The sequence below is a fragment of the Limulus polyphemus genome, unplaced genomic scaffold, assembly GCF_000517525.1.
Source record: "Limulus polyphemus unplaced genomic scaffold, Limulus_polyphemus-2.1.2 Scaffold159, whole genome shotgun sequence".
Classification (NCBI taxonomy): Eukaryota; Metazoa; Arthropoda; class Merostomata; order Xiphosura; family Limulidae; genus Limulus; species Limulus polyphemus.
In genome coordinates, this window is record NW_013665769.1 from 522272 (window position 1) to 528271 (window position 6000).

Here is a 6000-nt window from a genome sequence, read left to right on the forward strand (position 1 = left end):
GACTTTTGATATTTTGACCTAAATTCGTGTTCTATTGCACCAAGTTCAAGATTATTTGTGTTCTTTGTCTTTTTCAGGAACATTGACAATTCATTACAAGGCAAAACCTAGTTCACTATATGGTATCTTCATATTTCGTTTTTTTTTTAGTTTCTCGATCAGCTTAAGTTTTTTTTGTAGATGTTCACAGTAACTCTACGTTGAAGATAATAGGGACAGGAGCTTATTATGCTTGACAGTCAACAGAGGTCGCCGTAGACGCCAAACGTTTTAGATGCTCTTTGAAAGTAAAAGAAGAAGGCATTCTGATATAAATATGTTTTCTCTAGAACTAGACATAACTGCAAGACGTTTTCCTGGCCTACAAGAAGACCTAAGCCAGAAATAAGTGTAAAATATATGTTGCAGTTAGTTGTTATTAAAGGTTCATCAAAGAACAAAGAACTTTAATCAAGGTGAGAAACATAATAATAATAAAAAAAAACTATAAGAAATTTTGTAGAAATGAACAAACTCACACCACATTATTTCTCTTCACTAACTCGCATAACATAGTTTATTAATTACAGAACATTATGTTTAAAGTTGGTTACGAAACCAAACACAACCATTCTACAACAGCATTGTGATTAAAGTTGGTTATGAAACCAAATACAACCATTCTACAACAGCATTATGTTTAAAGTTGGTTATGAAACCAAGTACAACCACCCTACAACAGCATTATGTTTAAAGTTGGTTACGAAACCAAGTAAAACCATTCTACAACTGCATTATGATTCAAGTTGGTTACGAAACCAAATACAACCACCCTACAACAGCATTATGATTAAAGTTGGTTACGAAACCATGTACAACCAACCTACAACAGCATTTTGTTTAAAGTTGGTTACGAAATCAAATACAACCATTCTACTCAGCATTATGTTTAAAGTTGGTTACGAAACCATGTACAACCAACCTACAACAGCATTTTCTTTAAAGTTGGTTACGAAATCAAATACAACCATTCTACTCAGCATTATGTTTAAAATTGGTTACGAAACCATGTACAACCACCCTACAACAGTATTATGATTAAAGTTGGTTATGAAACCGATTATAGCCATTCTGCAAATGAAGAGTTTAAGTTTAGACAGCAAAATTATCATATGTTATGAAGTAAATGAAAAACATTTTACAAGATTTTGCTGGAAATTGAAAATTGGCTACTCAAGATGTGTAGTTTTCTACATCGAAAACCTTCGCAATAGCAAAACCTGATGATGCTTTAATGAACAGAAAAGGACCAACATCAATCAACAGTATAAGCTCCATTGGATAGTAAGTAGTAAAATCTTTATGGTGAAAGTCATTAAAATGCACATTTTGAGCTCATTGTGTATGAAAATGGAGGAGAAACTTGCATTACAATGTTTAGATAAAGAACATAACTTCTCAAAAGCTTCTAAAATATAATACTTTGCACTCCAGTTTCTTTACGTATTTTTTTTATAGAAATTATTTAGTCAATTAATAAGTGTAAATAAGATGTTTTTCGTATGACCTTCAAACGCTTATGGGCTGTATCATTTTGGAATTTAGGGTGGGCGAAAGTTCAACATCTGTGATGATGCTTTCTTCGTCAAAACTCTAGAAACATGAAATGCATGGAACTTCAGCATCAGGAAAAATCTACTTTGTGAAAAATATTTTTAAAACACTCTCACTTATACACGTTTTATGTTTAAAATTTCTGAGTAGAACAGGGATGTTTTGAGATATAGACATAAATTAAATCATAACGATGAAAGCGTGCGGATGATAATCAATGGCTGAAATTATTTTTGTTCATCTTCATTGCAGCTTTGCTTTTCTTACTAGTTTCATGTGAAATTAAAACAATAACCGATAATTTATATCAAATATGAATGATTCTTTGCCTACCTTTTTTTTTCTTACCTCCCATAGAGTTCAAAATTGCAAAGCAAAAAGGAATATATTACATACTCTAATCAACATTGTTAATAAAAGTAAAGACGTTAAAAGACTCGCAACACCAAAACAAGGATCACAGTAATAACACAAGCTTGCAAATTTACATTTCATAGAAGTTGTTTTGTTTTTAATAACAAATTATTATTTACTTTACCACATTTTTTATTATTATATTTGTTAACAAAAATACAAACAAACCGAAGAAAAGAGAAAAAAAATTGATGTCAAACGAATATTCATCCTCATTCATCCTGACATTTTTTTGTGAAATCTATGTCTTTTAGTCTCAAAACTGTGTGTTATGGTCTTTCTTTTATCTATTGTGTTATGACGTTTCGTGAAAAATCTGTACGTGATGGAGAAAAATGGAATATCATTTTTCGGATTCAACGTACATGAATTACTGTAGAACATGTACAAATGTCAAGACAATAAAATCATCGTAGGCCTGTGTTATAGTAGTTAATATAACTTACATTAACGTCCGTTCAAAGCAAGCTACCTACACAGGCTCAGAACTAAAAACCAATCCAGAAATGAATGTAGCTAATTTAAAGCACTATTCTTACGTTAGAATGCATTATTTCACAATTTCGGTTAACACAAGTGTTGATAGCGGTACTTTCGGCCTTAATCCCAGTAATACTTCACGAGGTTCAGCCAGCGTAAGAGCTGTAGGTCAGTTCTAGCTCTATTTGATAAGCTAACAATCTAAAATATTATCTATAAAGAAAATATATTATAATAAAAAATGAAAATAAATATATTAAATATTTTAACCAATATTATTAATGAAAGGAACATTAAAAGACTCACAGCAGTAAGGCAAGAGTCACAGAGCTTTTAGAAACGTCTTTTGGTGGACATCATATCTCGACGAACAGGATTTTACTATGAATTAGCATCTTGATGAGTTTTATCTTGGAACAGGAAAATTTTGACTTATTTTTATTTTATATCACTTTAAAATTCATCAACTCAATGTTATATCACCTTAAAACTACTTAACAACACAATGTTACATTACTTTATAACTCATTAACAACCCAATGTTTTATCACTTTAAAACTTATTAACAACACAATGTTTTATCACTTTAAAACTCATAAACAACCTGGGCCCCCCAGTGGCACAGCGGTATGTCCGCGGGCTTACAACGCTATAAACCGGGTTTCGATACCCGTGGTGGGCAGAGCCCAGATAGCCCTTTGTGTAGCTTTGTGCTTAACTACAAACAACAACAACATAAACAACATAATGTTAATGAGGTACACACCTCAACTGTGTATGCTTCAGAAAAGTATCAGTAGTTCTGTTTATTTATTTGTTGTTAAGCAAATCTACACAATCTGTACTGTATCTATTGCGAGTATCGAAACCCGATTTTTGGCGGTGTGATCCATCAGACTTACCGCTGAGCCAATGGGGGCGGGGGTAGTTTGATTCCTTGAAATCTCATAATGAAATGAATATCTTCATTATGTTCCTTGAAAAGAGATGGTTGTCTTGAGGGCATGATCAAAATGTTTTTAAATATAACAGTTTACCTTGAATATTGTTATGATCACACTCAAGGCACTGACGTGTTATGATTACGCGCAAGACACTGACGTGTTATGATCATATTCAAGACACTGACGTGTTATGATCACACTTAAGACATTGACGTTTTATGATCACATTCAAGACACTGACGTGTTATGATCACACTCAAGACACTGACGTTTTATGATCACACTCAAGACACTGACGTGTTATGATCACACTCAAGACACTGATGTGTTATGATCACACTCAAGACACTGACGTGTTATGATCACATTCAAGACACTGACGTGTTATGATCACATTCAAGACACTGACGTGTTATGATCACATTCAAGACACTGATGTGTTCCTCCTTCATTATGACTGAACTTAATGTATTTCTAGTTCAAGCGGATCATTCTAAAACAGCATTGAATTTCATTTAACTAACTTTGTATATGTTGTTTATTTCTCTATGTTCAATTATGACTTTCGAAACTTCGTTCTCTACACTTATGTTTCTACCGCCGTCAATTCAACTAAGTTTCATCTAAACATGCACTTGTTTATTTTATATATATTCTACGGTTCTTTTAGAAAGTGAACATTTGATATAGAATTATGATGGTTATTAGAGCAACTTTTTTCTCAACAGCTAAGACAGCTCATGATTTGCTTTATGAAACAAATAACTGTTCATGTATTTTTTCTCACCACGTACAAAATATAAATGACTTAATTATGACAACTTCTTCCAGAATACTATAGCACTTTTATGTTAATTATAAAGATATATACTGTTTTGTCCGTAAAATTTATTCTATACATCCATTTTTAGATCACAGATGGCAAAGACAAACAAAAGCTTATTTGTAGCGCCCCCCCCCTCTTCCAGTGGCACATAAGTATGTCTGCTGACTAACAATGCTAGAAACCGGGTTTTGATACTCGTGGTGGGCAGAGCACAGATAGCCCGCTCTGTAGCTTTGTGCTTAATTCATTACAAACAAAACAAAGAAACAAACTTATTTAACTTATTTGTAGCAGTTCAAGTTTGTGTAATGATTTTGTACACTTGTGGTGATGTCACAGTCCAGGGATGTGTCGCTTAGAAATATGCTAAATTTAAATATGTTTGGTTTCTGTATTATTCATACTCAAATTAAAGATCTACTAGACTTTACCTTAGTTTCTTTGCCTGTTCTTTTTCAATGAGGGTGAAAAATACATGTATATATTTATAATTCCGTGGTTTCACTGGTGGTGCCCTCAGTTGGCGAGTTTTGTGAATTTTTAACTGTGGATATTTTTATTCCAACTCATTTATATAATTCAGCTAGATCAGTTTGTATTACTTAACACTCCAACTCTGCTAAACTAAAGTAAAAATCTTTTCGTTGAAATAACTGTATACTCCTTTATTTTTAAATACGGGATTCTTTACTTGTGCCTTAAACGTGTGATACCACTCCGTAATCCCACGTCTAAATCCGGTGTCAACTATTATTCTGTAACACGAGCTTTCTGTACACATCTTAGAGTTGCGTTTTTTATGTTGTTTTGCTTGTTTGCTCTTTTACTTGTTAAGCTTTTGCAGTTTTGAGTTTGGTGATCACTTTCTGTAAGTAACAAAAAATAACTTTTATGAATGATATCGAAGGAAAAACAGAATTATTATAATAACATTACATACCATCAACATGGTAACAGTCAAATATAAATTACACAAAGGGCAGATATCCGACTCGATTAGAAAATATTCTTAGAGCTGTAAACACTGCCATCTCTTGGTCGTTATCTGCTTTACAGGTCCATTAATATAGAATGACAAAACCGTACAATGCAATTTGATAAAATTACTTTATTGCTTAAGTTTGTTTGTTTGTAATTAAGCAGAAAGCTACATATTATTCTTAATGAATGTAGATATGAGTAAATGAACACTCACACTATACGATTGTAGCATTCAATAAATATGTGTCTTTAAAGGCCTGTTTTCTTCAGGAAATATTGACTCCATCTGGTTATGTGAGGTACTTTTTGATTTTTATTAGCTTTATATCAGTGGATCATTAGATTCACAAGGAAATTCAACTAGCTGGAGGTGTGGTATGTTAATAAACTGGGTAACATAATGCTTCTATAAGCTGAGACTAAGTAGAGTTATATTGATAATCGCAAACACTAAGTTACTATCCCAAGTATTCTACAGTTACAATATAAAAATAATAAATTAATATAAATATATTTTGCAAAGTGTAGATCTGTAGTGCCTATCAAATATTTCCGCATCTTTTCTCTAAACGTTCTTCTCATCTGCACTAACGAGCAAAGTTGGTAGCATGTAAACAAAGTTGAGATACCATTAAGAAAGTTTACTAGGACTGAAAACAATTAAATAAGATAATCTTGTATTTGTAACACACAAACAAATATTTTTAATGTATGAATTTAAAATTTTCTGAAACGAAAAAAAATTCTAAAGCGTCGTGTGTG